Below are 21,715 nucleotides of genomic sequence, written 5' to 3'. Positions count from 1 at the left end.
CCTGTTTTTGCTTTGAATGGATTTGTTCGTATTCCTTTTTTTAATTGATTCACTCAAGGACAAGCCATTTATTTCCTGGCCAAACCTCCCATTCCTGGACTAAAGTTTCGACCCGGGACGAAACTTTACTCCAGGAACGAAACTAAATTGATCGAAACTTCGCTGCTTATAGTTAAGTTTCGATCTCAGAAGTTGAGCAGAGGGGGATAAGAGGGAATAGTTTCAATCCATTTCATGACAGAATGAATACAGAGACGATGGAGCTCAAAATCGAATGGCCCGTTTGCGTTCGCCGTTCTCCTGTTTGCGGTAATGCATTTAATGGTGGTAGGCCGAACTTCTACTTCGCACAACCATACTTCGTACTCGGCGTGCGGGTCGAAACTAAACTTTTGAAGAGGAAGCACGTGGTCCCTCCGGTGTGAAACATAATCTGTGTTTCGTTTCCTCCCAGAGTTTTTGTGTAGTTTCGACCCGAAGTAGTTTTGACTTTATTATCATTATTGGTCGCGCCGAAGGCGCGTTTAAAGTGCTGTACCGGTGAGTACAAACTCACCACAACCAGCCAATTTACAAAAGAGAATTAAATAAATGGCGCACATGTCCTGTTGTCAGTGATAATGATTGTAATGTGAAAAAGAAAAGCAATTTAATTCTTATTTTGCATTATAAGGAATGCATTAAATGGTCCATTTTAGTTTTTTTTTAATTCTTTTCAATATTTTTTAAAAAATGGATTTAGAATAAATTATTATTTCCATCACATTTGGAAATCCAGATGCAGGTAAAAGGTACCCAAATTAAAAAAAAAAACGTTTATACCTGTGATTGGAAGGAGGTAAGATATAGGAAAGACACATAGACATGAGAATAATTAAGGCAGTGTAATTTGTAATGGATAAAAGTCTGTATTAGTATTATGTTTTGCCCTGTAGCCTGGACAATTTATCGCGAATGAATAACTAGCAGTTGGGAGAGTAAAAATCATTTCTTTTCTGCTATTGTTTTGAGTGACGACAGTTGGGAATTAATATCGAGGAACCAGGAGAGGACCTGGGTTTACCTACCCCTACTAATTCTTTTTCGCTTCTACATTCCGCTCCCGGTAAAAAACGCTCACTGGTTTTGACTTTCGTTTAGTTTCGTTTGCCATCCCTGAAGCAAAATTGCCAACAGTGGATGGTTAACGAGAGAAGATGCAGGGTATGGGGTAGAGAGGGGTGTGTTGGATGAGATTGGAGGAAAAGGAAGAGGTGTTCATGTCGCACGGAAGGAGCCTTAAAAGGAGCTCGTGCGGCCTCACTCAACTCCATACACATGCCCCACGATTTACTCTCTCATGCTCCCATTTATATGTGCCTTCCATAATATCTCTGAACATTTCTCATGACTCCATTTTTCATACTACCCGAAAATATATCTTTATCCTTCAGTTTTTTTTCTTTTTTCACTTCAGAGCCCATAGATATTTTCAGCACAGTGTCGCGTAGGTTAATTCGCCATGACTTGGGGTCAAGGGAATAATTAAATAATTGTGATACCGTAGATATGTTCTAGTCTTCACTTGAAGCCAGATTTATCTACTTAAAAGATGTAAAGAGGAATAAATCATCAAGAACCATTGATGAATACAATGAAACATTTTATGGAAATCATAAAATACAGGATGGATAGTGACTGTTAATGATGCCTTTCAATTTTTTTAATTAAAATTTGATGAAAAAATAGTAAAATTCCACTGTTTGTTTAAAAAATGATTAATATAAATGAATCTATGTCATACAAACCATTAACTCCATCTCGTGCTATTTTTGGAATTAATGAACTCAAATCTGGGAGTAAGATATAGAATCTTTTCATTTGCGGGAATGCTTTTCATTACGATGTTTTGCCCAAAGGTGAGAACTTATGCCACTATATTATGGTAATTGAAGTTAAATTGTTGTAGGGTAAAATAAAAAATAAAAGAAAATATTCTCCTCGGCTTTGCCTGAACGTTGCTACAACTCTAGTATGAGGAATGATGTAGGGGGATCGGGTTGGTGTGGTGGCTAGAGTGTTGGCTTCCCACCCCGAAGGGTCCGGTCAAAATACCGGTGGTAGCAGAGAATTTTCAGAAACTGCCCGATCCCTGCTTTATAGTATTGCGGAAGGACATTTCAAGCGCAACACTCCGTCCGTCGGATGAGACGTTAAGCCGTGGTCCCCTCGGCGCCTTTCGTTAAGACCAGGCTGATGCCGACGCCGGGTTTCTCTCCACCCTTCCTTGACTACCTTGCACTAATGGCGCAAATGGCCTCAGCTGTCGGTCGCCTCCTCGAAATACCAGGAATGATATAACATTTTTGACGGTATGATCGCTGGAGTGGACTAATGATAAAATCAACCTTTTTCCTGCTTTTCTTTCGGAATAAAGGTGTATCAATATCTGTTATATTCCCATCGCTTTCATTTCAATAACTGGATTTTAGTGTTCCTTACCGTTAAGTTGGTTTATAGAATTTTTTTTATTTCGAAAAATTTTTTCGCCACTGCCGATCGCTTGCATTTCCCTTACGTTTTGCAAATTTGGGCCTTATACAATCGCATTGGAATGAAAGCGAGGTTCAGCAGTTTATTCCCTGAAGCTTTTCAAGCTGTCCACCATAAATATTACGAATGAGGATTCTCAACTCGGCCTCTAAATTGTTTTCAACCACCGCGCATGATAATGTGTTTACAATAGTCGCCACTCACGTCGTTGATGGACAAATTGATCTGATTTTTAATGAGGAAATAAGGTATAATATCATTGTTGTTGTGATCTATTAATATCATGAAAGCTCACTGTTATTCCTCGCAATTAAAAACATTGTACTGTAAAATATTGGAGAAAAGTGGATATTGCACTCATCACCGCGTTGCGGATATTTTTGAAAACAGATTAAAATGCGACCGAAGTGGCAACAGAAATCAGCCTTATATTGGGTGAAATTGGGCCTCCTCTATATTGTCCCCATACTGTCTGCCTTCCATTGAGCTGTTTCAGCTCCGCCTCCGTTGCGCGAAATCTCCAAGCTTGTGAGCGAGCCTACTCGCGCTCCGTGATCGTCTTTATTTTCGCGTGTATCTCGAATCCGGCCTATCTCGCACTTACCTCACCCCTTCTTACCACCCACGTTGGTCCTTGCGAAAGAGAGACATGGGTTGAGCGCGTAAGAGCAGCCGCTTGCTTTAAAGCATCCGCCTCGCCGCGTCCGAAATTCTTTTCCCCCCGAACTCCCACTCCTTTTTCCCTCGTTCCACGCGGTGGGTCTCATTGGGTTTGACAAAGATTTTTATTCTTATTCCCAATAAACTTATGATGGCTCGTCGTAGCAGCGTGATTCCACAAACTCAAACTTTCTTCCAACTTACAGCAACTTCCAACTTCTGTTAAAGAAATATTGCTCTCATAGATGACAGAATTAATTGCTGGTTAGAGTTGATCGTTCTATAGCTTTCCTACTTTTCCCTATCTTTTTATTGAATATAGACTACTTTTCTTAAATGAGTGGTTCTCATTGGGTTTGCCGAGGAGTTTTATTTTTACTCCCAATAAACTCCCGATAGTTTGACGCGGCCACGTGTTTCCAAATAAAAACTTACTTCCAACATTTTGCACGTACCGTTAAAGAAATATTGCTCTCATTGATAACAGTATTCATTTCTAATAAGAGTTCATTAATTTTTAGATTTACCCCTTTTCCCTACATTTTTGACGGACTATAGGATACTTTTTCTAATGCTTTTGTTCTATCCGTAGGGTATGTAGAGCAAATGTTTACTTATAATTCAATAAATATTACGAGTAGCTTTCTTCTTTTCAGTTTTAATGGATGTCTCAAATAAATGTGATTCTTCTAAACGTATTTCATGAAATAGTGCTTTTTACGAATAAAGGATAATATATTTTGCTATTATTCTTTTTCAAATCGAAAAAGTGCCATGCTAAATTAATGTTACATTACGAACCACTTGTTTGAAGTAATTAATGTGTTTCTTGCATCAAAGAAAAGATGTGCATGATAAAATACATTTGAAAACAGTTCATATAGATTAGTTATGATGTAATATCTGACATAATAGATGTGTTAACTAATAAATAATATATAAAACATATTTAGCCCAGAATGAAGTTTAATGTTAAGATCCGTGAAAAAAAACCTCTTCACATATATGTTTATGGTACTTAATAACGGAAGGATTCGCTATTGTCTCCCATGACGTCCTTAACGTTCAATAAGCATGTTGGTATATTTACTCGCAGTCATCAATTAGAAATAAAAACTATTACCAACATGTGCAATGAATAGAAAAGTAAACCCTTAATCACCCAGGCTATTTACACATTCTGAAACAAGTTGAACACATTGATTTGGCACCTTGAGGCTTACATGTATGATTGGCAAACTGATTGTGATGTTGCCTCGTAGTCTTTCGTGTACTGATTGTGTGTTACTAAATTATACTGTCTAAGACAATATTATACTGATGCAAAATGTTCATTGTTTTAGCTTGCTTTGTAGAAATTCGGTCGGTTGAATGAGAAGACTGCATTTTTTCCCGAGTCAATCTCAGTATTTAGGCGAGTTCAACGACCGAAAGAGTGATCGAAGTGAATTCATTTCCAACCTCTCGATGCGGATGAATCCAAAATTCAAGAATTGGTGCCGTCACAACCTTCCGGTCCCGTGTGAGTTAAGTGGAGCTTTCAGAACTGAACATACTTTCTGATGGTCATTTTAAAGAGAGTTCCCCGAGGTCAAATACCCCTCCAGTGGTGCATTTGACACTTTTGCGAACAAATTTATTGCCGAGTAAAATTTTCCACAATCCTCGCCAAAAACGTATGTGGGTGGGAGATTGGGTGTTGAACCCTCGGCTGAATGGAACCATAAATATTTGTTTCGGCGTTTTTCCTGGAACTGCCTCACCATGATTTTACCTCATGCGACCATCTCAAAATGAGATATATTTTTATACCTTTTTCAAGCGTCCTTTCTAGCATTGAATAATGCCCCCCCCCCCATTTTATCGTTTCAACAAAGGTGGAATCGAAACGCCTACAGCGCGATTGGGTCAACATCTATTTGAAGTGCACGCCTTAAGATTCAGACGATTTTTCCTCCTCAGATTCTTAGGTTTGGAGAAAATTCTGGAGAAGTGGTAGAGCGTTCCCACTCCTCCCCGCCTAGAAAGCAACTTAGAGGATTATCTCGGGCGAGTTTGACCTCTCGGTCGATGGTGACCACCCATGAAATCTTTCTTAGAAATGGTCAAATTTATTCCCTCTGAGAGTATTTTGACGATGACTCGTGTAAATTCTTTCGTGGCCTTTTTCTTCTAGCTTCCGTCCAGTGCCCCAAAAATGTTTCCTCCCTTGCTTTCTAACGTTTTATTTTTTTATTGTTTTCTCTTTAGAGAAAAGCTGAGAACGGAGTATATATTTCCCGCAAACGACTATCAAATCCATGCTACATGTTTCTGGGTTTTTCAATTATCGCCATTATTCAATGCACGCCAGCCATGGCTCAAGCCACATCCTAAAGACGAACAAGATTTTGATTACACTGACTTGGCTAGTTAAGCAGCTTGCATTTATTCACACAGAAGCTAATTTATATTTACTTACTGTTATTATTTTTCGTAAACGATAAAATTTAGAAACAGTACAGAATTATCACATTGCCAAAGATATTTGGTGCAAAATGAGGAATATTCATTCGATTCAAGGTGGACGATGTATCCTTCATGCAATTTAGCAGGTTTCAATAATAGTAAATAATGATTATTTTTATTATGTTATGATAATATGAAGTTTTTCTGGTTCTCAATTTTATGTCTACACATTTGTATTTCATTTAAATATGTGAATTTATAATATAGCAGTCAACCCGGAAGAGTTCGTCATTTGGCTAACACCGTTGAACTAACTAAAAAAAGGTCTTTGCCACCATAATTTGCGAGGTATGAAGCGCAATAAATAGTCTGTTGCCCCTTTAAATAACCGACCTACCTTGGAGAAAATTTTGAATTTTCTTCTACCTTGAGCCTGGAGTGAAGCTGTGAATTCTGCGTCCTTTCTCATTGTCTTGTCACGTTCTAAGTGTTTCTCAACTGCTTCGCAACTTTTTCTCGGCAACCGTTTCCGTCGCTACCCTGTACGCCATTTAATCTCTCGTTACCTACCGCACACACCCTTCACAGTTTTTTCCCTCGATGTATCCGGCCAGCTACAACCCCACCCTTTGCCTTCATACAACCCCCAATCCACCCTTTGTCCACCTGTTGATTCCTACTCTCGTGTTTGCTGCTTGGAAAATTGTGGCGTGGGTAGCTGCACTCCAGACCTCTGAGTAAATGCGTACGAGACTGCATAAGTCGGCTACGCAATAACCTAAAGCTGAGTCCGGCGTTGAAACCCCAAATTCAATATTAATATGGGCACTGGAAAAAGTTACAAGACCACATTTTTTCATATGAATTATATTATTATCTTCATACTTCTCCTCGCTTGTGAGAGTTAATTTTTATTTTATGTTATTTAACTTTATTCCATTCATATACAATTTCTGTATACGCTTTACAAATGCAGTGGAATATGTAGGCACCTCTTATGAACCTGCTCTGGGGCTACCATCATACATTGTTCCGACAGAACTGGTATTATCAGTATATGATACATATTTTCTTAAAGTAAAATTCAATGATTATTTCCATTTTATTGCTTTTTGTGCATACAATTTTCAGAATCCAGTTAGAAAACTAACACACATGATAACCAACTGGTTTCAGAAACACACAGCAATTAAATGCACGCAAAATACCTTAAAGAATATTTCATGCTGCCTTTCTTAATAAAAACTCCACTCCAAATTATAAAGATATGAAATTCCATGTAAAAATTAACAGCGTGAAAAAAATGCTTTCGTCAACATCAGCAAATCAAAGCTATCGAGCCCATCTTGTGATCTTATATGTTGGTATTTCATATTCGTTGCATGTTCAGGAACCTATCATCCATTTTTCTTACGCTAACTCTGAGCTCTCGATACGGCAAATCATATTCCGTGTCGATGATATTGAATTTTTACCACTAAAGGCTGGGAAACTCAATTTGGCGTGAAATTAAGGCTACTATGCTACTAAGCTAGTAGCCTAGCTTACATTGCTAGCCAGAAAGCTACCTAATACCTACAGATCTTACCTGATTGGAGACCTATCTGAGCCTTGCTCGGTTTATTATTAGTCTGTAACCTTCATGTGGTTTCAGCACTTGAGAGAGTGGAAGAAAAGCCATTAAATTTTCTGAGGTTTAGAGATATTTACACCTATAATATTGACTCAAAAAAAATTAATCGGATTCGAAAACATTGACAACAGATCGTCAATAAAGAATCAAAATCTTGAAACTTAAAGCGTCACTGAGTTATAAGCATTCCATATTGATCTTTGGTAATTTCACCAGTCATAGTGAAAAATAATCTAAAAATTTGGTCAAATACTTCTCGGTAATATAATGGAACATTGGCAATAACATATCTTGCTTAACCTCTGAGGGTTCTCTTCCTCATATTCTCTACTTACGTATTCAATTGTCTTTGACTTAGAGACATCTTAACAAATTCATACCTTGGCGGGGATATTCCACAACCCACTTGTAAGGATGAGAAAAATCGAAATCGAATGTTACTTCTTTATGAAACGATCGAAAACATGCGAATAAGTTACCTTTTTGGTAATCGAAACAGGAAAATAAATATCCCGAGAAACTCTCTAAATCGATTGCCAAACTCACTGGAAATTCAGTTTAAAATAATCTCGATAAGAAGGACCAAATTCAGTCCGATGTAAAACTTTTTCACCTATATGACGAGTGCGGACAAACGTGAGAATAAACGTATAATCGCAGGCAAATTTAAAAATAACCTAATGATATATGACAGTATACAAAAAACTCGGTTTACCATTTAAGGGATGGTAAAAAATCCCACACTGGTTCCTATATTTAATTATTAACCAATATTTGTTCTTGTGTTTATGGTGTAAAATCTTTAAATCTTACTAGCACTTTACATGGAAGCGAATTGTACACAGTTTCGCATTTCCATGCTCGGATATATTTCTTGCCTCCCCCATTTCGCTGTGGCTTCATTTACGCATAAGTAAGAGGTTTCCGATTTACATGGGGTAGGATTGCTATATTTTTCGTGTCATGTTTTTCCTGCGGTTAAAGAGAGGGCTTCCTGACGGTAGCCTTGTCTCAGGCTTTCAAGTTATCTAGAGTTTTATGGGCGTACTTCTTACATCGTCCAAGCAAACATGCAAAGAATTTGTTTATTTGGATTTAAGTACTTGCTTATGTGCAATTTAGGATGGTCAGTCTTGCTTTAAGTCATTGAGAACGTCCTGAATGCGTCCAATTCAAATCGTGCACCGCTTCCTCCTATCCAATATTTATTGCGCAAATTGATTTCCTTTCGTCGTCTCAATTGAAATTTTTATGCGCCAAACCTCCCATCAAATTCGCGCCTTTTCGCTTTCATAGCCACCTAGAAAGGCTGTACGAATCGTAAAATGAATTTTAGCTTCCTTGGCTGCATCAGCAAATAACCTGAAATATTCTCGTGTTCGTCGCCTCGGTTATTTCATTTCCTCGTGAACCGGAAGATGAATGCAATTACTAACCGTTCTTGACGTCATATACGACTCAGCACCACCGTGAAATAGTCGTTATCCCCATTGATGTACCAAAGCATGGGTATTTTGTGCCTCGTGTTTCAATAATATTCCAATCCGTATGCTTATATATACATAGCGGGCAAGTCCCGTAGAGATGACTTGTAGCAAATGGATATTGGATATTCCTTTCGCCGGCAGTGAATTCGCTCGTAGAGAAATGAAAGTAGAGCCTTCGGCTCCTGCGGTATACATCCTACTCCTGTCCATTCCATTAAGTCTATCCCTTTTGAATTTGTGAAAAGGCGGATCTAATTAAGCATTCCATCCTTTCCCGAGTCAAAATTATACCGCTTGATATTTTCTGAGAAAGTTCTTTCCTTGATCTCATTTCCTTCTCTCGTTGAAAAATTATTGAATTCTCCTTCCATGATTTAATATTTTTACCTCGTCAATCTTATTACCAGGATGCAAAATTTACTCTCGAGAATAGCACGATTTTTTCCTCGTCAAATTCCAAGAGGGTATTTTTTCCCTCGTATTTTATTGGAAATTCCCATTTCTGTATTTCAATAATTGGCCAACCTAGTTTTAACAATCCCAGTTTTCAAATGAGCCTATCTCAGGGTGAAAAAATATTTCTTGAATGAAAGGTTTATTTTTAGCCGAGTTCTTTAAAAATAGTGTTGCGCGTTTACTTATTTATGTCCATACCACCGAAAAACAGCTCCAAACGGCCTTTTACATCGGATTCATTAACATTTTACCAGTTGAACGTACACATACAACCATACCCTGGATCGCCCTCAGGCGGGATTCAAACCCGCGACTTCCTGTTTGGCAGGCGAGGAATTTACCCCACCGCCACCGAGGCTGGAAATCCGTTGCGAATAAGCCAGCATATGTTGATCATATCTTTGTGCAAAAATGTGGTTGCAAAAACTTTATATCTTAAGGCCAAAAAATTTTGTTATAACCATTTTTGCATTTACCATTTACGATCAATAATTATTACTTTAAACCAGAATCATCGGACACGAAGGGTACATAATAACGTAAATACATCGAAATATTGTTTCTAGTTTTTTTATTATTTTAAATTAGTTCCCTCCAGTTCCTTGACGGCCATTTACTAACAACTTACTTATCAGTTACGCATCAATATTTATCAGTGACTTATCAATATCTAAGAAGTTAGATGGAATAGGTGCATGTGGAGCTCGCGACAAACCATCCCCAGCGCTATGGATTTCTGACATCCAAGGTGGTAAGACCAGTTCATATTCTTTGGCCACCTCATGTCGCGAGAATTTATTTCTTTATTTATTCAAAGCCAAAAGCTAAGGATATTCGAAAAATACTTGCACACCTGTGTGCAAATCTTTTTCGATCAATTGAAATCAAATGTTTCTGAATTTTTTTTTCATTCATACGTGGGGTGCACCTGAGTCAGCGTGAATAAAATCGATGTATCCCCTCTTATCTTAGCATTCATATCAACTTAGACGTTCTATTGAATATGTGCGGCTGTATCTCACTCAGGATTGGCCCTTAGAGTCGTAAATTTCACACAGAAAAAGAGGGAGAATCAGTAAATTACTATAACCGTCTCAAATTGAGAGATAATTTATATTTTAAAATACCTCTCCAAGGATGGATGCAAAGCTGCGAGAATCGTGAAAAAAAACTGCTCCGGGCGTACTGGAAGCGATACACAGGTGTTAAACGAATTAGCTTGGGAAACGCTAGAGACTCGGACACTGTGCGAAAGGCTTAGATTGCATGAGAAATAAAGAATGGATGTATTTAAGAGCGACACTGAGACATCATTGTAGAAACGATAAATTAAGAGAGATATTTCGCCGGACGGATAGATATGAGAATTCGTTTTTCCCCCGCACAGTAAAGAACTTTAATAAATCTTAGGCGTAATTTGTTTATAGCTTTTCCTTTTTGAATGTAAGCGGCTGATGTTAATAAACCCCTCTCCATACGCCTTTTTAGGTGGCTTGCATGGTACTTCGTATATGTAATTGAGAATGATATCTGTAAGAGCGACACGGAGAACATCATATTAGATCACCACTACATTTCCAGGTCCGAAAGAGACGATAAATCAATGGAGATATCTTTCCTTATGGAAAAGTATGGGAACTCGTTTTTCCACCGCACGGTAAAGGACTTTAATAAATGCTATGCGTAATTTCGTTAGAGAATTTCCGTTTTATATGTTAACGGCTTGTATCCAAACACCACCCACCACACACCACATACCCCCTTGCGGGGTAGAATTTAGATGTAGGAGGATTTGATTCATTCATCAGTGACCGAGAGATCTACAAAAAAAGCCTACCGCACTTACTCTTTTTTTTTGTTCATCGAAGTTTAAATTTTCCGAACGAGTCTTTTTTTCCTCATTCAGGGTAGTGGTGCGCCTGAGTAGGTAAAATCGATTATTCTGTTTATATCGAGGCGGAATTCGATCGTGATCGCTGATGGCAACGGGAACCGGGCTACGAGATAGCCCTCGCCCACCGTGAGCTGTCAATCCGCCACTACGTTATGGCACGGATGTCACACAGGAATACCAATCACGCCTGCTTGAGGCACTAAAGCTAAGGGGTCGCTCAGTTCTCGGCTGTCATGACGACCGACGGCGGTGTAATCCCAGCCTCCTTTCATGTCATACGTCGCGATGAGACGGTGAGTTTAGAGAGGGTTGGGAAGCAGTGCCTGGCGCCGATTTCATTGAAAACATATTTTTCCCACACGCCCCGGTGGGTGCCGTTGCTTTCCTCGCATCGGTGACAGGGCTAAAATATCAATAATTCCTAAAGGAAAGCTGGGATAGGTGGAACTTCTGAGAATTCATGAGTTAGCCTCCGCTTCCCACTCCTGTATAATATCACGGTGACAATAATTCTCCCATTAATATGGGATTCTGGTTACGGATGCATATGTCATATAAACCTGTGGGATACGGAAGCATCCTGCATGCGTACTAGGTACACATAAATATGTTCTTAGGAACGCTAGAAATAGCTTTGGTTATTTAGAAAACGGTTCTCAAATCCAAAAAGAAAGAGTATGACTGGATTTTTTCAGCTTAAACGTTCCTCTAAGGGCTTTTAACCTCGTTGAATACGGGATTTACGGTACGTAATCTAGGTGATGGCTTCGGTGTTTGCTTATTAACTTTTCAGGGACATTTAAAGGTTTAGAAAATAATGTGGAGTGCAAATCCTCATGAGAGCTTCTATAAAATAAAACGTTGAGTAAATAAACAATTGAACAAATGCAGATGAAGGCCATTGAATAATCTATAAGTCCATCGAGCGATATGTTTCGGATGAATGCTAAAAATATTTTACTCCTGAGTAAAGATGAAATTATCTTCACTTGTCTACAACATCGTTTATCAAGTTGTAGTGGTCACAGTCTCCTGTCTTCAGTTAGAAGATTAATTCATCAGTGCATAAAATTCCATAGGCTACCGCAAAAAATAATCTTCAACGTTTTAAATACTGTCAGTGTTGTATGAACATTAATAGAAACTATCTCATTCTCTCATCGTTATAGAATACTAAGAAGTGGAATTCTGAAGTATAAGTAATGAGAAGACAAAAACTCAAAGAATAGTACTAGGCATTTAAAGCCAAGTGAACTATTTCTAAGGAACTTGGAAATGCCAGGTAGAGAATTGATTGCCGAGATACTGTTCGCAATCCAATTCAAGTTTGCAAAAAGTAAACTCATAAATGCATGAGAACGTAGAATGCTCTCTTGGTGTATTAGTTTTCACCGGCGCGCCGCGGCGCGGGCGTCGTGTTTTTCCGCTGAAGAATTATTGCCCATTTCTGATCCCCTGGAGTCAAACGTAAATACTATATCTCATGGAGAGTTTTAAAGCCAACATTATCTTTAGATTTCCTGGGAACTGAGACCGCATGAATGCGCTAGCAGAATATTTTTCTAAAGCCGTGAATGCCAAGATATAAATCCTTTATTCTCTCGTTTCTCCTATAGTGTATAAGTTTCCCATGCACTTTGTGCAAAGTTACTTTTTTCATCAAATTAGGATCATGAATATATCCGGGTGAATTCGATTCACCATGGAGCCAATCAGAATTAAGTTTAAAAGCCACTCTTTCATTAATTTGATTCCCAATTTCTTCCCCTACAACTGGAAAGTGTAAAGAACATATATCTTTGAATAGGCAGTGAGTGTATTCAACATTCCCTTTGGTACTAGCACTTTAAGCCATTGGAAGTATGATAATACCTTTGATGATATATAAAAATACCCATGGTATTGGTTGAAAGAAATAAATGAGAGACAGTCCTACGACGAGAAACAAATATAATGTTAGCCCTGTATTAATACAACATTTTGTAATATTTGCGACAACTAATAATATGTAGGTACGAATCCAATTCTAAAAACTTTCCTCTCCAAAAAAAAAATAATAAGGTGGAGGATAATGCCTGAGTATTTTTGTATTTCCTAAGACTTTTCAATACAATAATGACAGAATTCGTCGCTAGTTGACGAAAAATGTCTTCATTGCAAACATTGGAAGCATCTCTGCTCTCCTTATCGTTTAATATTCAGCCAGTAACTTCGAACAGAGTTGTAATTATCCGCATTTTATTTGTTTTTTATTGTTCCCTCGTGTTTGCTGCCATACAGATTTGTTGCTTTCACCAATTTTATGAACTTTCAGAGTAATTTTGAAAGTAAAAGTAACATTAATACTGAACCCCCATCTTTACCACAGGAGCGTTCTCTTGACGATTTTTCTAGCTTTTGGAGTGAAGAGTTGATTTCACTTTATGATTGCATAGAAGTACCTAAAACTTGTGAGCTACAAAATGTTCCGTTAAGGTAATCATTGAAGATGAAATGGATTGGCCGAGTAAGTAATTAGGCTGTGCTAAGAATTGTGGGAGGAAAGAGAACTCTTCTGGGGTCGTATTCTGTAACTCCAAACCGATCGGTGCGGCACCGATTCGTCGGGTGCGACGTCACACCGACTCCCGGTAAGAAGTCGTGCGATTCTGTACGAACCCGATCGGTGCGGCACCGACGTGAGGGCGAGAGATCGTCGGTAGCCGTACCGACAGCAAAAAGGTGTATTGTGACAACAAAAGATGTATTTCACCCAATCACAATTTCTTTACTTCCTCGTCATTACACTTCTTTTAATTACACCCAGTTCCATATTTTTATAACAATTTCCTAACTTGTTCCTCTAATATGACATTTACATTTGCTTTTGAATCCTACGTTCACGTTCCATGGTATGTTATTTTCGTCTGCTACGGTGCCAATGGCATAACCTTCCGTTGATAACATTTAGACGGAACTTACTTAACGACAACTATATTACCAAATCATGAATAAATAGCAATATACGGAACCAATATTTAAAAAAAGAAACTACGATCTCAAGGATAGTTTCAATAATTCATTCCAGCAACAACAATCTCCATCACATACAAACTTTATTGTGATGTTGTAATATTGTTTCCTTCATTTCTGTAGGTACAGAATTTCTACCACACATTATATAAGCATTGTTAACAACTTATCCAATATCGTTTATCTTAATCTAGCAATAAGTCGTAGTTTCCGCAAATAAAAAGATTGAGAATGACGACAACAAACTGTGCCAATGAGTCTTCACTTGTTTTTACCCTTCTTTCATTGGTGGAGACACGGTAGATGACTTCTAACTTCGGATATATTCGGATTTTCCCTGTTTGAGAAGGAGGGGGAACCGTACCGACTGGTTTTTATACCGACGACCATACTGAATCGCTGAATTAGCCGTCGTCGGTATGGAAACCGTCGTCGGTACGGAATGATGTGCTGTCGGTGGCCTGGGAAGGGAAACCGACCGGTGCGGTACCGACGAAATACAGAATACGGCCCCTGGAAACGTTGAGAAGAAGACGGGACAATCTAGTTGGCCACATTATGAGGCATGATGGCCTGATAAAAACAATTGTAGAAAGAAAGGTTGAAGGGAAGAAGGGCAAGGGACGGCGCCGAATGAGTTACATAGGACAGTTTAAAAAAGATGTGAAAGAGAAGAAATACGTCGCTATGAAAAGGTTTAATTCTCTATTGTAGCCAACGTTACGAACTCCGACTCAAGGCTTATCCTCAGGGCTGAATTCAAAACATTAGCTAAAATGAAGAATTTAACCCGGTGGGATTCCGGAGAAAAGTTCACCCAAATTATTCGCTGGAAAAGAATCAATTCTTATATCACCAATCTTACGATTGTTGATTATACTGATGATGAAGAAGAATATCATCTCGTTTTCAAAACGTTTTTTTTTTTTCAATTCTTTCCATGTATTTCTGCGGAATTATGCTCATGTGTTTCACCATGCCCTTGCTTATGGTCAGTCTTTGGTGTATTAGCATCATGGGGACCCCGCCCATCCCTCCCCCGCCTTTTCCACCCCCGGGCTCTCTCGAAGGTTTGAGAAATGAGGAGGCGAGAGGCTGGTGAGCCGGGTGGACAGTGGAGACAAAGGGAATCGCTGTCCAAGCAAAGGGCAGCGTAGGTGCCGAGGAAGCGAATATGCCATCAATGCCCTCCGAGTTTCGGTTTCTCCAGAATGTGAGTGCTTTTTTCTAAAAATATGGTAAAAATTCCATATTATTTCACGGGTAGGATATGACAATATCAAAAGTTTTTGTATTATTATTATAGCTCCTTCTCTTATCTTTGAATGCCACGTTTTATTTCGCAAATTCACGATGAAAAATCAAAGTTACACTCCTTATATGCGCTAATTTTTATATCAAAGAAGCCTTAAATAAGGTTTTTTTATTTTTTTTAAATGAGGATTAATGAACGAAACAAAAAAGTTATTCTTCATCTCATGTTCTCCCCCATATTCACCTCAGATTAATTTTTAACCAACCTTGATAAACACCAAGGATAAAATTCGCCATATTTGACTTAGCGGCCCCCGTGATCATGACTGCGTACACAGTCTACTGCGTACCTGTTTAGTGCTTTGAACTTAGAGGACACCTATATGAGTTTCTCACAAGAATACATGCTCTTAGTATCACAAGAATTCAAGTGACCTAGGAAAACGCCAAGAACTGATAAACTCTATAGACTGCTTAGTTTTTCTAACCATTTACCTATTTTTTTTTTATATTGTTGCGTCTCTCAAAGGCACTTTTAATGGCTTAGTGCTTTACTCCTTCGGATGGGTTGATGAATATAGGCAACTTGGGGGTGCACTTTGCGACCCGCACCGCAAAAATCAAACGATTAGTGTATTCACGAAACTATCTCCGATTTGTAAGTCATAGCCTCTCTAGCAGTTTAGACGACTGAAGAATAATATTATTTTCTGGTTCCTCCATCGCACTCGTTTGGCATAATGTGAATTTAAAATACATTTTTTTGCATTTTTTCCGTTCTCCTTTTATTTTCTAATGAGAAGATTTCAAAGAATAGCGGTTTCCATCACTTAGACCCATTAATTATAATGTTATATTAAACAATTCTGTACATAGGTAATATATCATCATCGCCATTAATTTGATCTGTGTCTTCAAGTGGAAATTTTATAGAATTGCGTGTCTATGCATAGGGTGATGTGAATGTCATTATCGTATTATTACGGAGCTTCCGTGGTGATTAAATTGATGATTAGTTTCCGGGTTAATTCCGCGTCGACTCATTTTTGGCGGACGATAGCTTCGGTCGCGTTGCAGCTGCCGTATTTGGACCAAAATGAACCCGACCCGAAGACGGGATTTGCAACGCGCCCGAAACTGTCGTCTACAAAAAATGAGTCCACTCGGAATTTACCCGGAAACCAATCATCTTCATCGTATTGTTCGGTCAAATGTAATAGAAAATAGTTCTTGTTGTATTGCCAGTAAAAAATGGAAACTAAAACATAGACATGGAAAGAAAGCCTTTATATTGGAAACTGGCCGCCAAATTGAATTTTAAGGGATTGCTGCTGAGGGTCAATTACTTAGATTCCTGTCAGTGGTGTAGCCAAGAGGGGGGCCTGGGGGACCCGGAGCCCCCCTCCCCCCCGAAATATAAAGGCAAAATTATTTTCCCTCATAAAAGAAAACAAAATATTGAAAAATCATGGTTTTACAATAATATTTCTTTAAAAAATGAAGTTTTTTCGATTATGAAAAATGTTATGATTGGTTTAAAACCCTCCACTTAGTACCCTGTTTTTCGAAAAAATTTCCCCCCTGGTTTTGGAGCCCCCCCCCTGAACGAAATTCCTGGCTACGTCACTTCCTGTCCTTGTCATTACTACAAAGCGGAACGCTTCTATCACACTCAGAAGATTTTATTGGGGAAATCGACTAACTAATACTCTAAGTTAAGAAAGATCCCGTGTTTTCCCGGTGAATGGAGTCTTTTCCGGATTTGCAGACGGGTGAGAAAGTCCATTTATTCCAACGTTCCATGGTCAGACACGTTACTCGTCATCAGGGAATGATGCCGGTGCCATGACGGTGACCTGTATTTAAACTTCTATCGCAGTTGTGGTTTCTTCCCATTGGTTGGCGTCTATTTTCGTCTTATAATGATCTACTGCTTTTCAGCACTAGCCTGCAAATGTTGCTTAGGGCTCCATGATGTCTCTAGAAATAATATTTAAAGGGGCAATTTAAATCCGATTGTAAAACTGGTATTTCAATAGACCCCGGGTAGAACTCACTCCGGACTAAGTCAGTGGCGTTTGAAATTTACAAATTCAGGGTAGGTGGAGCAGTCTGTTTCGCTGAGCCATCTGGAATTTCGAGGATTTTAGTTTAATAATAATAATGTCGTATTTATTACAAGCGAATTTAGGATAGGCAGTCCTTTCTTAGCACTTACTTATTTCATAATCACGTACACCCATTCCCTGGATGGCGGTGAATCCACCCAGTCGGGAATCGAACCTACGAGCTTTAGGTTGGCAGATGGGGACATTAGCGAGGCCGGCAAATTTCGTTTAGTTTGGGTGTGTTCGAAGGCTTCAAATGAGATTTGAACCTGGGCCACCACGGTCAACATCCCAGCGGGCTATTGACTACCCTGCCATGCTCCCCTCGTGGGACCCCGCGAAATGCCTAAAAACGGACACAAGTGTTTGGTAGTGTCGTATCGCGTGTGTGTGGGAGGGTTGGAGAGTCGCTTCGGAATGCAGACGTGAGCAAGGGCAAGAGTGGATGACGACTGCTGTTGCGGCCTCCCACCCCCGCTCTCCCATCACTGACGCCGTGCACGTTCCGTCTCCCGGTGACTGGCTGTCCACCGCCCGTCAGCCGCGGCCGGACACTGACGAAGTGTGGGACCATCGCGGGAAAAGGGAGGGAATGAGGGATGTATCCGTGGTTTAGAGTAACAACATTTCATGCTCCGCATTGGACACGCATGTTTCGTGTGCGTTCCGCGATTATCATTTCTTATTCGCCAGGGTAGTCCACAGTGTAATTTTGCGATACAAATGGAATTACGTTTAATTTGTGTCCAAACACTGTGGCACAACTGATCGCATGCAACACCGATTTGAGATTTAAAAAAAAGTGTTGGCAATAATTATTTAAGCGATTAAAACCGGTAAAATGCTGGTGATCTGAGCCTAGATGGATTTATACCGAAACATTTTACATTGTATTTCGTGGTAATCGTGTAAATAATCATTAGCAAAAGTGCTTAATTTGATATTGTAGCTATATGGGATCAGTTTCCCAATCCCGTTTGGATACAAAATAAACATATTCCATTGTATCGAAAAATTATCCATTCAGAATAAATTATAATCCCGTTTTGAGTTTGATCAAAGTTAATATTGAATGCTATTTTTGAAGAGATAGATTTTCTATTTATTTAATGACACTCACTTTTACCACATATTTATCTATTTAAGAAATAAACCAGGGGAATTATACCCGTTACCAAGCGGTAATTTTTAAATTATTACACATAAATTGGCTAAATAATGCCTCTGTAACGAGTGGAAACGTTCCAACAATGTAATATCCATAGCTCATTATATTAATCAAGTCAAAATGTCACAGTAAAATTAACTTAATTTGTTGTTCGTCCGTGATCACTTTTCGTTATATACCGACTATGCTATATTTATTTTACTATTCTCGATTCGTTTCACTATTCCTTCAACATCCTTTTTTAATCAAATCTGAAAACTTTACTCTGTGGGAATCTTATCATTTTCTTGGGTGCCTTCTCCCTTTCTTAATTAAAGACCAACAATTCACATCGTTTGTCCATGACCACCGGATTTCCGAGTAAAACTGTTTTCTCTGCTACTGGTCTTATGGCCATCGGGTAGTGTAAATCGTGTCAACTATTGACGAGATATTTTATTCCGTCGTCATGCATTCCAAGAAGTGAACTCGTGAAGCATCGATTTGAGACCATTCGGTTTGCGAACCACATTACTTTATACTAATGTATCAATTTAAATTTCAATCGACATATCGACGCTTCTGTATAAAATCTGGGCTCTGGCCACCACTGAATTTCCCGTTGTAATCGTGGAAATAGTTATTGGCAAAAGTGCTTGATCTGAAATCGGAGTTGTATGCGATCAGTCAATCCATAGTAAGGGCGTAACTGGGGGGGATGAGGGAGGTTAATGGGGGCTATCTCCACCCCCCCAGGAAACTGGAAGTTCAGGAAAAATTTTAAAAATGGCATGTCTGAAAATGCAGTTTACATCATTTTGGCGCTTAAAATTTAACTTTAAGCAAATGCAGTTATTATACATCAAATCCAGACAAGATTTTTAAATATTTTTTTGATTTCTCTGAAGCTTTGGGGTGGGGGGATGCATACCTTCATCCCCCCATAGTTACGCCACTGATCCATAGCATTTGGATAAAAATTAAATGTATTCCATTTTCATGAAAAAAATACAATGTAGACTACCATATGTATCAATTAATTAATAATGTATCAGTTCACACATCAATGTATCGAAATTTTTCAAAATAAGTGGCCAAATTGGCATCAAATAATTGTATCGCAACAAATGGAGTTGTTATATTTTTTTAATCTCCCGCATATGACGCAGGCGAGCACCTCATTCTCACGCACAAACGCTCTGCTCCGTTCGCAACCACTCGTCATTTAGGCACCACGCCCTGTCTGCGCGCACTTGCCATGCGCCCCAGGGCCGCGCCTCTCTGCGCTGCGCCCAAAACACCTCACCCCATCACCCCCCGCCCTCGCACATCTCCGTAATAAAAATGTTCCCTCTCTCCCCCCGCGAGAAAGAGGTCCCGGTCTTCTTGCTGAACGGAACGGACTGGCTTCATGAGCCGCCTTGAGAAATTGCAGTTCAGCGAGACCATCGAATTCACTACACGCAGTAATTTTAACTCTATCCTGATACCTTTTTCTTAGGTGGAACTTTCTCGATCCAATCTCACCCAATAAAGACTAATTGTTATAATATTATTCATCACCATCATAAGTTAACTATCCCAAGATTGGTTTCACGTAGCTCTCCATTCTTCTCTCATATCCGCTAGCCTTCTTACGGCGACTTATTTATTCTCTTTTATATCATTTGTAACCTGTCCCATGCAACTCATTCGGGGTCATCCCTAACTCTTCTTTCCTTCCACTTGTCCTTCTACGATTGATATCATCAGGTCATCATGCCTACTAATGTGGCAAACTAAGTTTGCCGGTCTTCTCCTTAAAGTTTTAAGAAGACAGTATTTATTAAAAGCTTCCTTTTCTCCAATTTCTTCTTATTTTACTTAGGTACTTATTTTATTTATGTATTAATTTAATACATTGTTACATACTCCAAAATTACTATATGTAAAAGCATTTTTTCCAAGGTAAGATATGAAAACAAATTATCTTATCATTAAAAAATAAGGCAATAAGTTAATCATAATTTATAGCCACAACATTTCTCCAAAAGTGTTTGCCTTACTTTCAAATTCAGCATAAGAAAAGGAAGTAGATTTCAGAGCGTGTGAAATCGTTTCAGGCTTGACGTGGTGGAAATGGGACACATTCATGATAAAATATAAACAAAAATTGTAATTTCCACATTTTAATACATAAATCCACCAACAACCATGATTTATTTACCCTGAAATGACATAGAACTTTTGAAATCATGGTCGGTAGTAGAGTTATAAAGGGTGAGCATAAAATTTTGCTCTGATTATAGAAATTTATTACAGAATAAATGTTTGACATAATAATTGAAATGCTATATCAAGGACAAAGTTTTCATCACACCAGTTGCTGACTTCGACCACCTGAAGGCTAGGATTCAAGCTGTTGTGGGTACTGTGACCGAACACATGTCAAAAAACATGTGGCGGGAACTGGAATACCGCTTCGACGTTCCTCGAGCTACCAAGAGGACACACGTTGAAGTCTACTAACGTAAATGGCCTTTAAAAAAAAACTAGTAACAATAACCTATGTAACAGCATCAAATTCTTACATTTATCACCATTTCTTGGTTGCTAGCAATACAGCCTGCGTTTCTCGGGAAGTATCGTACCTAGAGAAGTGGGAAACTTCAAAGAACGCACGCAAAGGACGCGTCGGATGCAACCGAAAGTAGAACTACGGCGTTTGATAGCATGAGATATGTTCTGATTTTGGTCGAAATCCTATCAGGCGTATGGAAACGCATAGGGGACAGACAAACAGACATGTAGATTTCAGACTGAAATTCTGTTTTAGAATTTCATCTTTTTAAGTTTTTCGAGCTCACTTAAAAAAGAAGACATTTTGAATGTATTGAAATTCCTCACGGGGTGAAATAAAAATGTTTGGGCATGACTCGTCTTTTCCAGACTTCTGTTGACCATAAACAATTGTAATTCCGTGCGGGGGTCGCGACTCACTCGCCCTCCGTACCCACTCGGCGAATCCAAAATCTTGCCCTTCGTCTCGCAACGCAACCCCTTTTGTTTGTCCTCTCCACCACGGACCTTTCGTCGTCTTTTGGG

At 38.9% G+C, this 21,715-nt stretch overlaps 1 protein-coding gene across 1 annotated transcript in view; it reads left to right on the top strand.

Moving 5' to 3' along the window:
• LOC124157761 (protein Wnt-7b) overlaps positions 1-21,715 on the top strand; it is a 346,201-nt gene that overhangs the window by 267,445 nt on the left and 57,041 nt on the right. The gene's annotated exons all lie outside the window — the stretch shown is intronic.

Source organism: Ischnura elegans, chromosome 4 (genome assembly GCF_921293095.1).
Source record: "Ischnura elegans chromosome 4, ioIscEleg1.1, whole genome shotgun sequence".
NCBI lineage: Eukaryota > Metazoa > Arthropoda > Insecta > Odonata > Coenagrionidae > Ischnura > Ischnura elegans.
This window is presented reverse-complemented; position numbering and strand designations above follow the sequence as displayed.